Here is a 19,656-nt window from a genome sequence, read left to right as displayed (position 1 = left end):
ATGAAAGAAATCATAGCTTGACCGTCAGCACAATGTGGACACCTTCCAACAACCACAGGTGTTCGCTGAAAAACTGGAAGCTGTTGTTTAAAGAATCAGATAAAAAATTAACAGATGAATCTGTGGAGAGAGTAACAGTTATAGAGAGTGATTGGAGCTGTTAACACCTGCGCACACCTGCATCAGCAATGCATTCATGCCTATCTAAGACAGATCATCTGTACTGACAGAATGCCAAAGCCTGAAATGAAAGGAACTCGCTTCTAAACTACAGTCTCCTCTTGTAACTTAATGGATCGCATAAATTGCACAGATGTGCCGTTCTGTCGTTGTGATTGTTTTGTATGATCTGAAACACCAGCTGCACATGGTTATGAACATGGGAAAACAATCTCTTGGAATTTATGACTTTTCATGACAGAATAATCTGACTCTCTCAGCAGTGCAATATGTTTAGTTCCCCTTGTTTATTTATTCACCCGCAGCAATTTTCCATGAACAGATCATTAAAATCCCATCTAGGGCATTGAGAGACACAACAGGTTAGATATCATTACGTTCCTTAACAGCAGATGGGCACCCCAGTGGAAATGTCCCGATGTCCTTGCACCACAACCAGTACAAGAGTAGCATTTTGCATCTGGAAAAAAATCTAATTTTAAGGTTCAAACTGAACTGATGTCTCTAGATGCCATGTGGCCAACCATGAAAACTTTTTTAAATGCCCAGGCGTCTTGAATAAATGGTTCCCCTCAAAGACAACATGACCCCTGAGTCTTTTGTCGAAAACTGTACCAACTGTAGCCATGCTCTCGTTCCAGAGTTGAACGTCACGAAGGCTGCCATTTTGGGAATGGTGTTGGCGGTCTTCATTGTTTTTGGAGTTCTAGGCAACATCCTGGTCATCTTGTCCGTGGCTTGCCACCGTAACCTACGCACAGTTACCCACTACTTCATCGTCAACTTGGCAGTAGCGGATCTTCTCCTAAGTTCAACGGTTCTTCCATTCTCTGCCGTCTTTGAGATTCTGGGTCGTTGGGTCTTTGGACGGCCCTTTTGTGATGTTTGGGCGGCGATGGATGTTTTGTGCTGCACAGCGTCCATCATGAGTTTGTGTGTAATATCGGTTGACCGGTACATTGGTGTAAGCTATCCGCTGCAGTACCCTTCAATTGTAACAGAGCGACGGGCATTGCTAGCACTTGTTGGCTTATGGGTTCTGTCCGTCACCATTTCCATTGGGCCTCTCTTCGGCTGGAAGGAACCTGCGCCCGAGGATGACACCATTTGCAAGATAACCGAGGAACCAGGCTATGCCATCTTCTCTGCCTTGGGATCCTTCTACCTCCCCCTGGCAGTGATCCTGTCCATGTACTGTCGTGTCTATGTGGTCGCTAAAAGGGAGACGCGTGGACTAATTAGCGGACAGAAGACAGAAAAGTCTGACCAAGCCTCTGAGGGTGTAACCTTGCGGATACACCGTGGTCATACGACAGTATCCGAGGATGAGGCATTGCGAAACCGGACACATTTCACACTGCGTCTGCTCAAGTTCTCCCGTGAAAAAAAGGCTGCTAAGACTTTGGGAATCGTGGTTGGGTGCTTCATCCTATGTTGGCTTCCATTTTTCCTGGTTCTTCCTATTGGTAAGTGTCTTACATTTTTACATTTGATAAAGGAAGTAGCAATTTGGTGTTTTGAAATGTTGATGCTATCAACGTCTGACCATATCCACAAATGCACAAGCAACAAAACGGCATGAAATTCCATGAAATTGCTGTGTGATTGCTCAGCAGACACAATAGAATTTTAAGTAGGAGATGGAACAATTGCAAAACTCATTTTTGCAGCAGGAAAGGAAGTAGTACCATTCAGGCATCGCCTAGACTTTTGTCTTGAAGATATCTTTTTTAGGCCTCATCTATTGGCATGCGTGCTTCAGATAAATCCTGCAATTTTAGTGTGTATACAGAACTAAATATTTTACTCACTTGCGGCTTCACAAATATTTAAGTGCAACAAAAGTGTTTGGTGTGCCAATGGTTGAAAGATGTTTGTATAAACCTTTGTTTAGAAAGTTTTCTGAGACAACAGGGTAACAACTGTTGCAATATGTTTGGCTCTAGAAACGAGTTTCACAAAGTCAAAACAAGCCAATATTCCCATAATGCTCCACAGAGATCGTCGGGTTCCCCCAAAATGAATTTTAGCTGTTATTGCAGTTCCCACCCGAGCAACAGAGCTCTTGTGAGGAGACCTTTCGGTCCAAGGTTAGTCAGAGTTAAACCACAAAATATGAGTCTATTTAGTCACAAAAAAGACAGAATCCAGGAAATGGTATTATTGGAAACTCAAAGCAAACAAAGTGAATAGTTGTATTAATCTGTGATATCCCTGCCAAAAAAAAAAAAAAAAAAAAAAAGCTATTCTAGTTTTTGCTATATCTGGTTGAAGAAGTGTTCTGGGCAGTTTTAAACGGGTAAGCTAGTCTAGTTTGTTGGTTTATTAAATGTTTTGGGCACTTTTCAGCTGGTGTAGTTTTAGGGCAGTTTTGAGGATTTTTCAGCTAGTCAGGCTGGTCTAGTTTGGTGGTTTTATAGTGGTTTTGGACATTTATCTGCTGATCTGTGTGTATGACCAGCTGGCTTGCTAAACCAGCTGAAGACCAGCTTGACCAGGCTGAGAGACCAGGTAATCTGTGGTTTTTCAGCAAGAATTGAATTCTGTTTACTGAAAAGGATACGAAAATGATTATGAATTTGAATGTACACTTTCAAGTGTTTGGGCACTTTTCAGCTGGTCAGGCTGGAATGTTTGCTGGTTTTAGAGGGTTTTGGGCACTTGTCAGCTGATCAGGCTGGTCTGCTTGCTGGTTTTAGAGGGTTTTGGGCACTTGTCAGCTGATCAGGCTGGTCTATTTGCTGGCTTTAGAGGGTTTTGGGCACTTGTCATCTGATCAGGCTGGTCTACTTACTGGTTTTAGAGGGTTTTGGGCAATTGTCATCTGATCAGGCTGGTCTGTTTGCTAGTTTTAGAGTGGGGTTATGCCTTTTGCAGCTGGTCAGGCTGCTATTTGCTAGTTTTGTGAAGTTTTGGTTACTTATCAGCTGGTCAGGCTGGTCTGTTAGCTGGTTTTCGTGGGGCTTTAGGCACTTTTAAGCTGGTCTGATTTTAGTTTTGTGCATTTTGTAGCTGGTTAGGCTGGTATTTGCTGGTTTTAGATGGGCTTTAGGCAATTTTCAGATGGTTGTGTGGAAGGCCAGCTCGCTGACCTGCTAAACCAGCTTAAATCCAGGCATGTTTGCTGGTTTGCTGGCATGTTTGCTGGTTTTAGAGCGGTTTTGTGGACTATTCATCTGGTCAGGCTGGCATGTTTGCTGGTTTTAGAGAGATTTTGTGTACCTTTCTGCTGGTCAGGCTTGTCTATTTGTAGATTTTAGAGGGTTTTGGGCACTTTTAAACTGGTCAGGCTGGTATTATCTGGTTTTAGTGGGGTTTTGGGGACTTGTCCACTGGTCAGGCAGGTCTTGTTTGCTGGTTTTAAAGGGTTTTGCATCCTTTCACATGATCAGACTGGTTTTTACTGTTTTTATAGGGTTTTGGGCACTTTAAGCTGGTCAGGTCTATTTGCTTGTATTAGAGGGGCTTTAGGCACTTTTCAGCTGGTCGGTATGGAAGGCCAGGTGGCTGACCAGCTAAACCAGCTTGACCAGGCTGGGAGACCAGCTAGGCCAGATAAGACCAGCAAACCAGTCTAGATTGCTTTAATCAGTGTTTTTTCTCAAGAGGATACGAAAATGATTATGAATATGCATGTACATTTTAAAGAAACGTGATTTCTGTGAAAGTTTACAAACACTTGCTAATTAACTAGAATTAAATGGCATATAATAGAGTGTTTAAAAAGCTCAAGGGAATCACTGACCTTATCAGAAAAAACACACACACACAAGCTCCATCAACGACATTTGTAACATCAGTGAAATCTAAAACACTACGCTCAATAGAAAAGTAATACATGTAATTTTACTCTGATCAATACGACTCTATTTCTGCATGTATGACATCCCACTGTGGAGCTAAGAGACCTAGGAGAAGTTTATGTCACCCACAATGAATTCACAAAAGTCAAGGGTCAATCCATAATTATCAGAAAATAACCAATCGTTTTCCTAGAAAAGCAATTACATGCCTTTTTCATCATAGAAACTACTGGCCGTCAGGCACAAAGGACTCAGGGCTAATATAAACACTGTGTGGGAGAGACACATTGTATAATTTTAGGGGGATTTTTCAGACAAACGTATTAGTTAATAGGATGAAGAATTTGCTCTTCAGACAGACATTCTTCCTTTTAAATCTTCCCTCAATCCCACAACAGTTAGAGTGTACTGGATGAGCTCTGAAGAAAGGTTTCATTTTTATGCCTGGATGACTTGGGGACATTTACTGCATTTAAGTGAATGTGCTAATGTTGCATGAATACATTATTTGGCACAAGATGTGCAGAACGCAACCATAATAACAATCACTGAAGCCAAGCCAAAGGTGAATGTAAGAACAAATGCATAAATGACAGCTCAAATCATGAGGGTAATTTATTAAAACTCACACAGTCATGTTTGATGGAATTTTGTTATGAAATTGAAATGCATAAATCTTAAAAATAGTGATTGCATGGACTTACATTGAAGGAGGGGCCAGAGTCATGTCTAGAGACCAGAATATCATGGAGAGAGGTTGTGGAGCTTGTTGGTGTGTAAGCACATTCTCTCATCCCCTATGATAAGCAGCCTTTATGTTAGTATGTGGCCTGTTTCCCATGGCTTGTATTTCAGGTAGTACACGGTGGCACCGTGACGGTACCATAAGCCCTCCGTTAACAGGCGTTTCTATCCGTCTTTAACATAGAATTCATGTCTGAAATTCCCACATGGTTTCTATCTCTCTCCTCTGATCGTTTACTCAGGCAAGGAACCATGGGAAACAAGGCAAGAGGTACTGAACTACTCAGCCTGGAAAAACAAGATATTGAAAACTAGCTCAGCCATCTTGTATATTTGGATGCATAGCCACAATTGATGGATAGAATTGAGTAAAATGCAGCAGGGCTTTAATAAATAATGAGCATCAGTATCTCATGTGGTTGATATTACATTCGACCTATGGGCTTGACACTTAGTAGGCAAATATTTTTCTGCTTAGTTTTTATACTCAGGTTATTCTGATATAAATAAAAGGATATTGAACTTAGTCAGTTTATGTGATAGATAGAACTCTGTTTAGTGTGTAATGTGAAACAAATGTCGAATATTTTTAAATAGATTTTTTAAATAGGAATATCATTAAATTTGCATGCCTCCCTCATATATTAATGAGTTAAAAATATATAAAAAAGAATAAAAAAGCTCCCTATATTTAGCTTATTTTATACATGAATAGATTAGTATATATATATATATATATATATATATATATATATATATATATATATATATATATATAATATTAATAAAAGTTTATGTTTAAAAATTCTGCTTAAACTAGTTATGCTGTGACATTTCCCTGTAACCTTGTTACATATATATAACCTTATTATATATATATATATATATATATATATATATAATAAGGTTATATATATATATATGTAACAAGGTTACAGGGGAAATGTCACAGCATAACTGGTTTGTACAGAATTTAATATATATATATTTATTACACAGCTCTCTGGAATAGTCGATTCTGATTAGTCAATGGCGCCATCTGGTGGTCTGATATTGCTCTGTAACAACCGCACATCCACGTATTAGACTGCTCATCCGGGTACTGTGAGCCATCTCCCCTGCTCATCGGATTACCGTGTGATCTTTAAAAGCTAATAAAATAATTTAAACTCAAATCAATGTTTCATGTCCATTTATTTGTTTATCTGGCAAGTATTGATTCCAGCTGTTTAGTGATTTCTTTCTTCTCAATTCACATAATTTCAATGCAAATCAATATTTTATGTCCAAGGATTTATTTATTTGGTAAGTAGATATGCAATAAGTGGGATAATGTACAGTCAAGTAGGTGTTATTGCAAAATATACCCCTATAGGGTAACATAAGCATCTCCGCTTTACTTCGGGGTCCTGATCACCCTGACGGGGTTATTGTGTGATAACAACCAGCTGACTGTGCATTACCCCCCCCACACACACACACACATGCGCGCATACACACACACACAAACACACACACACACACACACACAAACACACACATACACGCACGCACACACACACAAACACACACAAACACAGACACACACATACACAAACACACACACACATACACAAACACACACATACACGCACGCACACACACAAACACACACAGACACACACATACACAAACACACACACACACATACACAAACACACACATACACGCACGCACACATACACAAACACACACACACACACAGACACACACATACACTAACACACAAACACACACATACACACACACGCACAAACACACACACACACACTAACACACACACATAAACACACACACACACACACACACACACACACAAAAAAATATACAGTTGCGATCAAATTTATTCAAACCCCCTGAACAAGTTCTGGTGATGTGAATTAAAACACATCAACGAAAACTTCAGTAAACAACGTTTTTAATACACATCTGTGTGATTTTGAGAACAAAGAGTTCAGTTTACCTACATTTTAAAATAAAAAATAACCAATTCTCTCCACAAATGTCATGTCAAAAATATTCATCCCCCAAAGCCAATCATCTGTGGAGCATCCTTTACCCTTAATAACAGCAAATAAATGTTTCAGCATTCTCAGGCTTCGGACACCTCTCTATTAGAATTTGTACACATTTCTCATGAGAAAAAGCGTCCAGCTCATTGATATTCTTTGGTTTCTGTGCTGCCACTGCTTCCTTGAAACAAAGACTTTCAATGGGATTTTAATAATGGGCCGAAAGGGCCTTTTAAGGACATTCCACGACCCATCCCTGAACCAGATCTTGAATGTATCCTTGATGTTACTGTCTTGCTGGAAATCCAGTGATCACAGAGTTCAGTTTACACACTGAAAGCATCAGATTTTTGCCAAAATGACCTGATACCTGAAAGAATCCATGGCGTCAGTCACATAGTCAGGATAGCCGTTTCCTGCCACTGTAAACACCCCATAACAGGACTGACCCACCTCCATCCTTCTGACCTTGCCTTTCTTACTCCAGACGTTCTGCTGAGTCATGGGTCTAAAACTCCTTTCAGTTTAGTTTAAGACTATAAAACCTTCTTCCAAGTCTCCACAGGCCTTTCCAAATTTCCCTTGGTAAAGTTTTGCGTTCTTCCACACCCAAGAAGGTTGCTGTTATATTTTAAAATGTATGAATGGTGCTGCCAACTTTGTCTATTGGAAATTGAAGTGCCTTGGAAATGTACTTTTAGCCATGACCTTTTCTTGTGTAATGAAATATCTCCTCTAATAGCTTTTGTGACAGCTTATTTTTAGTTGCATTTTTTTTGCATAGAAATACAGTTTTGCTTACAACACTAAACTTCATTTTCCAAACTTATAGAAGTGCCACTGTTGAGTAATGGCTTAATTTTGTTTTAAAACAATTACTTGTGTAGCCTTACATATTTAAGATACAGCTACATGCAATTAGGGTTGAATAATTATGACACGGCTGTATTTAAATCAAAAATACTGCTATTTAGAAATATTAGGTTATTTATTCACACTATGACTTTGAATATGTCACTCAACTGATATAGGAAAAAAAATATATATGCAATTCTAAATTGCCCATTGTGGATGTCCCATTCTGTGAATGAAGACCTTTTGAACAACTATGTACATGCACGGCTAATCCAGGTACAAGGAAAACATTATGAGAGGTAAAAAGTGTGTTTCTCAGTTGTTTCCAAGTCTTCACTGAATTATTGTTAGATATGATGCATTATTACAGATTTATGCTGCAGAGTTTTTACTAAGAAGCAGATCTGTAATTAAAATGATACTTCACTGTTAATTAACCGTATGCTTGTTATGATTTCTATGATGATAAATCCCCCACACAGCAAAAATGTTTATTGCTATTTTTTGCATATTCTGGTGAGGCAAGAGGCTCATTTTGAATAAAAGTTGAATAAAATTTTTGTGGTAATCAAAATGATGCCACAAATGCTTCCAATTGAGCTTCAATTGCATTCAAGTTGTATTGATGTTCATTTAAGAATTGGCTATTGAAAACCCCACATTTGTTGACCAGAAATCATAAAATGAAAAACGGTGTTTATGGTCATTCTTGAAAGTTCAAGAAGTTTTTCATGTTTCCGTTCGGGACTTCTTGTGTAAAAGTGTCCAGTGCATACTCTTACTCGAACTAATTCACAAAGTTCAGCGGTAACCTTTTCAAACATAAATGTAGAATAAAATAAATATTTCCAGGCATAAAGTTTCCTGAATAACCCAGCCATTTACAGTACTGACTGTGACATGACTATGTCAGAGGTCCTTGTGCGGACAGGAATTTGAAACCAGATACGTCCGGTGGCCCTCAGGGACCCTTTCTCATGATGAATAACAGAACCATTCCAGCAAATCAAGCAGTCAAGGACAGTCTTGTTACAGTTGTGCATATACAGCATGATGCTTCAACAAGGGACTGGTGGCTTGATTTAGTGTCAGATGTATGGCTTAGTTGTTTATTTTCGTCCTCGTAAACGAGCCCTCACACCTCAGTGAGCTGAGTACATAACCTTTGATGGAATATCGCTAAATAAACGGCCTGCAGGAAGAAGATACTTTTATTGTTTAACGTTTTTACGAGAGCTCTTTGTTGCAGCTCAAGCTCTCAAGACTCGTGCAAATAATTGATTCTCTCTAACTGATAAAAAGCGACACATTGTTTCAATTATTATTATCATGGACATTTTTTTTCAGTTTTCTCATTTTGGTTTCTTTCAATATAATGCATCATTAAGTTGGATCCATTATTTATATTTCTGCTCATATCACTCGTGATAGACTGTTGAACATCAGTTATGATATGTTTTCATTTTGATTATTTTTCCTCTCCTAATATGTCGAAACTTGTTATAATTATGACTCCTGAAAAACATAATTTTGAGTCGTTAAGATAAGTGAATGGGTGAATCTCACAAAATCTGTCAATGACTTGTTCGGGTAATATTTCACCCCTAATCAGCAGAAAGAAATATTTTGAAGAAGAAAAAATGTAATATATATATATTGCATTTTCCCAATTTGTTTGCTGGAACCAAAAAAAAGGCATTTCTATCCCACATTAGAAACATAAGTGCAAATTTGACCTGTTGGTGGCGCTAGACAGTTTCAGATAGAGACCCCAAATTTGCTGTCAGGAGTGTTCAGACTTTCCCCTATCAGTGTGCCAAATTTCACAACTTTTTACCATACGGTTCTGTGGGCTGCCATAGACTTCATTGGTGGAGGAAGTAATAATAATAATGAATAGAAAACTACCTGATACAACAGGGGCTTTACCCCTTTGGGTCTTTGCCTCTTATTACTGAATTTTACCAAAAGAAAACTTCTGGACACATTATAGTGCTGTGAATGAGATTTTTAACATTACAGTTATGATAATGATTCCTGATAAACGTAATTTTGAGTCGTTACAATCAGTGACTTGGTAAATCTCACAAAATCTGTCAAAAACATGTTGGGTTGTATTTCACCCCAAAATCAGCAGAAATAAATATTTTGAAAGTAATTGAATGCTTGCATAAAGGACATTTAAGATTTATTTATTTATTGCATTTTGAATAAAAAAAAATAATAATAATTTCAGGCACCAAAAAAATGGCATTTCTATCCCACACTAGAAACATAAGTGCAATTTTGACCTGTTGGTGGCGCTAGACAGTTTTAGATAGATACCCTAAATTTGCTGTCAATGATGTTCAGACTTTCCCCTATCAGTGTGCCAAATTTCACAACTTTTTGCCATACGGTTCTGTGGGCTGCCATAGACTTCATTGGTGGAGGAAGAATAATAATAATAATGAATAGAAAACTACCTGATACAACAGGGGCTTTACCCCTTTGGGTCTTTGCCTCTTATCACCAAATATTACCAATAGAATACATCTGGACACATTACAGTGCTGTGAATGAGATTTTTTCACATTACAGTATATGGGGGGCAAATATGCTTAACTGCCATCAAAATAATTGTCACAATTCCAGATATCTCAATGCTTTTTAAATAGGCTTCATTGTCTGTTTGTAAAACATTAAACCTTGTGATTCTGGGCTGAAATGACCCAGACATTTCTTGGTGATCTTGCTGGTGGACTAACTGGAATGTAAATGACTAAACCTCAGTTTTAGCTCTTCATCTTGTTTAGCCGGGGGATACTAATGATGGAAATGTGATGCTTGGAGGCAGGCTATTCCCTCAACCATCTCTGCAGCTCATCGTTTACCCTGTGTGTGTAAAAGCCCCCTCTAGACTCGCTCTTGAAGCATGTTATGAGACCGTTTAAGCTTTTAGCTCTGAAGAGAGATGCTGTGTTTCAAGGCTAGGTAGTTTCGCAAGACACTTAAATTTGTTTTTTATGTTATGGCCAATCTGCTATTAAAATAATTCAGCGGGTGTGTGTACACTGACACGCTGAATGTCTCAATGGTATGTTTCGTTTTCTATTTCAGCATTCTGTTGAATATCCATAATATCCATAATACGGATATGCAAAAAGTTGTTTTTTTAGTGGCAGTCTGAACAAAGCCTTAGTGCCTCTATGTAACCTCGTTTTTTGCTTTCTTAGAAATAAAAGGAGGGATAAGGGAATTTTTCTTTGAGGTAATCAACTTTATGGCATAATGCTGTCGATTGAGCTTAGCTGGTATTGAATCAGGAATAATCCTTTACATGTTTATCTTGTCATATTGGTTCTCTACATGACATCACAAATGTCTAGTCAGAGCATTCATAGAAATCTGAGTTCACAACTTATAAGAGTTCTACAAAGATGTTGTTTTTAGAAGTCGGAATCTTGCAATGACACTAGGGCTGGGCGATAAAACGATATCAATATTTATCGCGATAAAAAAACTCCACGATATCGACGATAAGCTTTTGAGTCATTTTCGATATTTAGCCTGTGTTCTACATCTAGACATGCGTGTTGCTAAAAACACTAGTAGTTTGGCTTACTTGTCAGATGTTTCCACTGGCACGTGCTGAGCGAATGTGAGCAAGCGCTTTTAATTCCTTCCTATGGAAGCCGAGCGTCAAGCTCACGAGGTGGATTGTAAAATTGACAGCAGCGCTGGGCAAGCGGTTCCCTAGCATTGGGAGTGGCTTTCTGCGGATTTCTTCCAGCCTCAGACTACGCAGGTCACCGCGTTCTGGATCCCAGATTGATTCTATCTTGAATGCAAGACATTATGACGACGTTTACGCCCACTCCTCGCCTCTAGTGAGCAGCGCAACAAAACAACAGTGCCGGTTACATCATATCTGCTCTTTCTGTGCTGTATTCTTGAATATTTTTCTCTAGCACTGAAACACGCTTCTCTGATGCCCTGTCCCGGTCCGCACCCACTTCCTCTTTTCCCCATATGTGAGTAAATATGAGGTGTGCCTTTAGACCCTAGATCTCTGACAAGGATAAAAGACAAAACAATTACTAGTTTGTAGCATAGTCTTTCTCACTTTAATAAAAATAGAAAGATGGTCCATTCAGACTTTTACATGTCCAAAAGTTTCACACTGGAGCCCCCGATCCCCCATACAGTATCATTCCTCAGTCACAAGGGCTTCTATGCCCCCATACTTGGATATCTGTATGTAAAGATATATGAAAATCATTTTATGTAAAAAATATATATATATATATATATATACTGTCATTATGATTCAAAATGAACAGATCATCTTATAACATTCATATCCAACTGCACTCAATTGATAAACTCTAGAAAATATTGTAATATTTTCATAGAAGATCCCTCAGACATCACTGCATTGGCTGTGTCTGGGCCCCCAACGCAGTTTTTTAAAGACTATTTAGACTTCTTCGGATTTTTGTTTTCTCATCTTTTTTTGGAAATTAAAAAAAATGTGCAATGTGAAAATGTGATTGAATATCGTGATAAATATCGATATCGAATGATATAAAAAAGAATATCGTGATAATGTTTTTTGCCGTATCGCCCAGCCCTAAGAACACAAATTCCGACATGACATGGACGCACCATTACACTCCCACTAACCCTCATTCAGAGAGGTTACTGTTACCATGGAAATAGACAAATAGAATTTGCATCAAAGGCAAGCAGTAATCATCTACACTTATAAAACAGTGCAAATTATATAATAGAGTTGTTCTCTCTACACTCTCAATCTACTTATGTGCATGTAAGTGTATACGAAAAGGGAATATGAAAGTGGTGTATTTCACAGTGTATACAAAATTCATTTTCATTCACTTATAAATAATGAATAATTATAAACCAGTAGTTTTTTTAATCCGATTACGTCATTTGCGATGCCTTATTGTGAGTCCTTTATTTCCTTTTTACCCCGATATTTAAATAGTTTTTAGCTTTTAATCAAAGTTTATAATGTCGTTATTCATTTTGGAGCTGGCTGGTTTGGTTTATGGTAAGAAATCTTTATCGATTAATTGTCTGAAATAGAGAAAAGAATGGGAAAAATACTTCCAGAGCCCAGACTGCAGCCACTGCTATTCCTTTCCCTTGAAGAGACATCCTCTGATCATATTGAGCTGGATTTATGACGGCTATTTGAATAAAACTATTAACCTTGATTAACAGAGGAACGTTCCAGCGAGGAGATCAGATCGGATGCTATAAAAAGACCTGGCCGGCATTGTAATGCATGACGTGATATCTGATGTGTCACCCAGAGACAGTGGTGTCGAAAGCGATGCTTTCACTCACGTTTTCTTATCTTTCATACAGATCTGGCTGTAACATTTCTAATTTTCTGCTTCTTATCTATTAACCTTCATGTTGTGTTCTGGTCATTTTGACCCAAAGAGGATTTTCTTTTGCCTGAAAATGCTAGTTACTGTTATCCTATTGGACTAAAACTTACCATTTTTTTGTTATTTTTTTGGTTGTAGTTTTTATCTTCTTTACACATTTTGAGTTCCCAGTTAAAAATTACAGTCCTATAAAAATTGCTTATAAATCTCAAATTATGCTGTACTAGCATCATTGACCTGAGCATATGCACCAACGTTTTTGAGCGGAAAAAGCATTATTTGTGGATAATTTTGGCAATATTAAATAAAATATGAAAACATTCTGTAATATTTATCACACCAGTGTGCTTTCATGTATAACCAGGAAGTTTGTTTTGAAATGCTTTTAGTTTGTACAAAATGGCACAAAATCACTATTGTGGTGTTCCCGGTCAAAAATGACCGGCCATTGAAAATTAATGGAGGAGATCAAAAAATAAGAGAAACTAAATTGTGTTCAGGAGCATGTTCATCATGTCCACATATGTGCATGTGTGCTTGCAGACTTATAGGCCTCGGACATGTGCATCACACACACACACACACACATGCAAGCAAACACACACACACACACACACACACACACACACACACACACACACACACACACACACACATGCTCACGTACACGCACAGACTATTTTGAGTATTACATGCATTCTTTTTCACAGAGATGAACTTTATCCTACCCTGAACTGCATCCAACATCCATTCATCCATCCAACATTAACACACACACACATACACATGCACACAATCATGCACACACTCATGCACACACACATGCTCACCTACACGCACAGACTCTTTGAGTATCACATGCTTTCTTACATATTGGTGCTCACATATGTGCATGTGTGCTTGCAAACATAAAGGCCTTTGTTCTGTTCACGCGCACACACACACACACACACACACACACACACACACACACACACACAGGCACACACACAGACAGACACACAGACACACACACACACACACACACAGACACACACACACACACACACACACACACACACACACACCAGAACTGCCTTTGCCCCACAGTGATCCCTCTCCAAAAGAATCAATAGAATTGTGGTGTTCCTGTTCAAAGATGTGGGTGTGTGTGTGTGTGTGTGTGTGTGTGTGTGTGTGTGTTAATGTTGGATGGATGAATGGATGTTGGATGCAGTTCAGGGTAGGATAAAGTTCATCTCTGTGAAAAAGAAAGCATGTAAATCTCAAAAGAGTTTGTGCGTGTTCGTGAGCATGTGTGTTTTTGTGTGTGCGTGCACATGTGTGTATGTGCAAGTGCACAGGTTGTGTAATCAAAATATCAGTATCGGCTACTTAAATGACATGTGCACATGTGTGTGTGTGTGTGAATGTGCATGTGCACAGGTCCAAAAATGACCGGCCATTGAAAATGAATAGGGGAGATCAAACTAAGATAAAATGTAGTGTTCAGTAGCATGTTCATCATGTTCATGTTCACATATGTGCATGTGTGCTTGACTCCTATAGAAATTAATTGTAATTTTGAAACATATGTATAAAATCATGACCACTCACATGAAATGAAGACTCCAGCCTCATCAGTAACCTTATAAAAGCTGTTTTACTCTACATGTTTAATGATTCTGCATCCAGGCCACTAGGTGGCAGTGTAAGTCTCAGACGACATGAACAAAAACTAACTTTATTTTGTTCCCCTAGGTTCCATCTTCCCGACATACAGACCTTCGGATACCGTCTTCAAGATAACGTTTTGGCTCGGCTACTTCAACAGCTGCATCAACCCCATCATCTACCCCTGCTCCAGTCAGGAGTTTAAGAAAGCTTTCCTGAGCGTGTTGGGCGCTCACTGCCTCCGCAAGAGATCCACGCCCACCCACCCGCTTTACCAGGGTCACAGCCCACGGCATGCCCAGTCGCAGCTCCTCGCCCTCGGCCTTACGAGCCACGAAAATGCTTCCCGTCTGAGTCCCTCATCTTCCATCGCACTATCCCACAGCCCTTCCTCCAGGGACGGGCATGAGTGGCAGGCCCCTTCTCGAGCTTCCTCTGCGGGAACGACAGGGGTCGCTGCCGGTGTGAGTGTGAGCGTGGGAGCGAAAGTGGCGGGAATGTGCGGTAAGAACCTGTTGAGGACCTGTTGCTGTGTGAGAACGGAGTCGCCACAGCCCGAGCTGCCCACACACAACTCGCTTCCTGTCATCAAAATCCATCAGCTCTCGCTTTGCAAGGATGGGGATGCGGTGTGAATGAGCTCGCTAGGGAAATCACTCTGAAGAGGCTCATGCTGTGTGTGATGCTGTTTTGCGACTTGAAGGAGTCGCAGATTTGAAGACACAAACGAATGAACAAAGACAAGCCACTTCAGACTGGAACATCAGAAATGGCTGCAACACTGTCAGCTGTGTTGATGCTTATTGAAGGAGTTGTGAAAATGTATATTCTGTCAGTATTTACTCACCCTCATGTCCTTCCAAACCCACGTATACAATGAGAGTTTATAGACCATGGACAGTCAACAACAACAACAACAACAACAGTATATTTCTTCTTAAGCCATACAAAGCATTGTAAGAGGAACACATTGAAATGTAGTTTATTAATTATTATTTTCATTAATTCATATACATTTTGTTTTGTTCACAATGCAATGCTATTGTATAGCTTCAGAAGCGCAAGAGTCGTAATGACTACCTTTATGGTGTTATTTAGTCCTTTTTAAAGCTTGACAGCTGTGTTCACCATGAACTACATGAGAGTGAGTAAATAATGGCAGCTATTTCCTTAAAAGGTTGTGTTTTAAAATTACAAGTGGACAAAATTGTGCATGAATAAGAGAGAATAAGGGTGATTCTCATCAAACTTGTCAAGAAAATGTCAAATTTTACTCTAAAATCTCAAGCAACAAATAAAGCATTATATTTTGCATATAGATAATTATGCCTTCTATTAGGACCGTTAATATTTATACATTGTGACATTATTTTCCCGAGAGTTGCACACATTTTCTCACGACCCCAATGTGAAAAAAGATGGTCATTATGATATTTTCATGACTGTAATGTGAACAATATTATGTACTTTTTAAATTGTAATGTCATATTATTGTCATAATTGAAACTGAATTTTAAATCAGTAGGAATAGTAAAATGTAATTGTCCGGGCATGTTACGGTATTGAGAATTGGGGTAAAAAGTGCTTAAGTGCCCTGAAATAATGTAAGTTGCTTTTATCCAAAGCGACTTACAGAGCACTTATTACAGGGACAATCCCCCCGGAGCAACCTGGAGTTAAGTGCCTTGCTCAAGGACACAATGGTGGTGGCTGTGGGGCTCGAACCAGCGACCTTCTGATTAACAGATATGTGTTTTAGCCCACTACACCACCACCACTCCACAATATATATATATATAAAAAAGAATGCGTAAAAAAAATGTACGCAATTAATCGCATGCCCCCGGACTGTAATAAGTAAGAGTCCTGAGAAATGCAAGCTTGTAGTACCACCTGTTTACTCCAGAGGGCAGTAAGTGAAACTTCAGCTGTGTAGCAATGCGCATTTTATACAGTGAAGAAAACAACCATCTGGAAGACAACATGCGTTACATTCTGGCGTTCAAAAAACTTGATGGAGCGCAAATGCGAACTAAGGGATCTCAAGATGTGTTTAAAGATTGAGTATTAAACTATATTTAACACAGTGACCTAAAAATTGTACGTTTATGACGCAACACACACGAGACACTACACAAGCATGTCTGACGCAGTTGTACATTGACTGGTCCTTAAACAAGCCCTAGTAATAAATCTCCAACTGATTGACAAATTCACTTGTGTAATGGATTACTGTGAACTGTGTGACAATGATTGACTTATGATCAATAATATGGTAGTAAACAATACATTGTATTCTAAAGCCGCTTTTTGTCTTATCAATGATGAACTCTTCTGCCACAGTAACAGTAATGCATTTTAATTATCTGAATTTTATAAATATATATATAACTATAATTGTTAAATATATAAAGATAATTATGTATAGTTATTTCATCATTATATATTGAATTATTGTTATATGAGGCTTTCTCCGCAAATATTTGTATATGCGATTAATCGCGATTAATTAATCGGGACACCATGTAATTAATTAGAATACAATTTTAAGCGATTGACAGCCCTAATATATATATATTAATTGTCTTTACAATTTTCTTTTATGCTAAATATAACATTTTTTTGGCTTAAATTCGACCAGGACATTTTCTTGACACGTCTCATGAGAATCACCCTTAAATACCAGCAATTATTTTTATTGACAGGAATATTAACCCTAATGAAGCCTTTCCATTTGAGAAAAAACACGAGGACTTAAAAGTGTTCAATTATATTTCTGACTGTTCTCTATTGCACTATATGAAATTGTTATGGGTTGTTTGTGTTCAGTGTGATTGAAAAAGACGTTCTGTTACAGAAAACCTATTTCTCCTTCATATTTGTAAACATAACACACATCCTCCGTTAGACTCATATATTCAGAGCACCTCTGCAACACCAAAATGTTTTCCACAAGAGCTCTAGATATGACGCGAATATCAATGCAAAATCAAGGATTTCACTGTAAGACCAACTTTCTCAACTCTCAAAACTAATGTCCTTATAATATGAATGCTGGACCTTAAACATAGCAAACTGTATGATGATGATGATGATAACCTCAAAGTGACCAACTTCCTTTTATTATTTTTCTTAAATGCCTTATAGCAAGTGGCACTTCTGTTGTCGTGGTTAGTATTTCTCAAATGAAAGATAATCAGCTCAACACTATGTGATTCCTGTATGGATAATATACAATAAATCCTACTTTACAAGTGTATTTTTTATTGAGCGTCCTAGATTTCAAAACGTATGAATTGAACAACTGTTCCAAGAACATCTCATTCCATACAGACTGTTATATTGTATCGATCAAGTATGAGAAACGTGTTTACTTTAAGCCAGTGAAGGTAGAGAGTGTATGGGCAACGAATGCTGGGGTTGAGTTGGATCTGGGAAACATGCTCTCTGGGCTCGAACCTGCTGAGTGGTATTTGACCGTGCAAAATTTGTGGCATTATGCTAGATATTTCGAAAAGTCTATAACTCCACTTGTAACTTGTGGCATTTACACATTATTTAGGCAGAGGATTTTATCTAAAGAAACTTACTGAACATTCATGGTCCATGGTAATCAATCCCATGACCTCTGTGTTGCTAGAGTCATAAAGCGCTTTGCCACCATTGGGCCAAACGGTTCTGAGCATAGTTTCAATAGCATTTCCACTTGAGCATTGTTCGGTACAGTACAACACACACACATGCACACACTCATGCACACTAACATACACACACGTGCAAGCACACATAAACACACACATGCTCACCTACATGCACAAACCCTTGAGTATCACATGCTTTCTTACATATTGGTGCTCACATATGTGCATGTGTGCTTGCAAACATAAAGGCCTTTGTTCTGTGCACGTGCACATACACACACGCACTCGCGCACACACACAAACATGCACGCACGCACACACACACACACACACACACACACACACACACACACACACACACACACAGAACAGAACTGTCTTTGCCCCACAGTGACCCCTCTCCAATAGAATCAATAGAATTGTGGTGTTCCTGGTCAAAGATGTCTGTGTGTGTGTGTGTGTGTGTGTGTGTGTGTGAGCGTGTATTTATCACTTTGTGGGGACCAAATGTCCCCATAAGGATAGTAAAACCCGAAATTTTTGACCTTGTGGGGACATTTAGTCGGTCCCCATGAGGAAAACAGCTTATAAATCATACTAAATTATGTTTTTTGAAAATGTAAAAATGCAGAAAGTTTTCTGTGAGGGTTAGGTTTAGGGGTAGGGTTAGGTTTAGGGGATAGAATATAAAGTTTGTACAGTATAAAAACCATTATGTCTATGGAAAGTCCCCATAAAACATGGAAACACAACATGTGTGTGTGTGTGTGTGTGTGTGTGTGTGTAATTTTCAGCACGGCTAGCTAACTGTACTCAAGACTGAAAACCATGCTGGTTGAACAACCTTTCTGACATGACGACTCATGATTGGTCACTTGCTCAGTCAGTCCATTCTAATCCTGATTTCCCAGCACCAGCACCAGAAACTGTAACTGTACCAGCCCAGATTGGCACTGTTCCACAACTAGAACCGTTTGGCCCAATGTGTCAAGCAGTTTAGCCACAGGAATCCCTATGAGCAATAGTTAAGCGGCCTTCAAGTGGAGTCAGAATCAGTGTAATTTACAATTACGAGTCACATGCATGTGAGTGACTTTATGCAAAGTCCTAAAAATACCTGTGGAAATCGGATAACTCTTGACAATATGGGAGTTTCAGGGCTGTGACGTTGGAAGGGATGTGCCGGCATTGAAGATGGTGGAAAGCAACTCCACGGTAGATGGAAAAAGAACGATTTTGCAAAGTTATTTCGGTAACACTGAACAATGAGGATCCATTTGTTAACATTACTTAACTACATTAGTTAAAACAAAATAACAATGAATAA

The 19,656-nt window shown here is 38.7% G+C and overlaps 1 pseudogene; it reads left to right on the top strand.

Moving 5' to 3' along the window:
• The first annotated feature begins 721 nt into the window (after positions 1-721).
• Positions 722-17,931, top strand: LOC127630646 (alpha-1A adrenergic receptor-like; annotated as a pseudogene).
• The last annotated feature ends 1,725 nt before the right edge of the window (positions 17,932-19,656 follow it).

Source organism: Xyrauchen texanus, chromosome 37 (genome assembly GCF_025860055.1).
Source record: "Xyrauchen texanus isolate HMW12.3.18 chromosome 37, RBS_HiC_50CHRs, whole genome shotgun sequence".
NCBI lineage: Eukaryota > Metazoa > Chordata > Actinopteri > Cypriniformes > Catostomidae > Xyrauchen > Xyrauchen texanus.
Note: the sequence above shows the minus strand (reverse complement) of the source record. Positions and strands in the feature narration are given on the sequence as shown.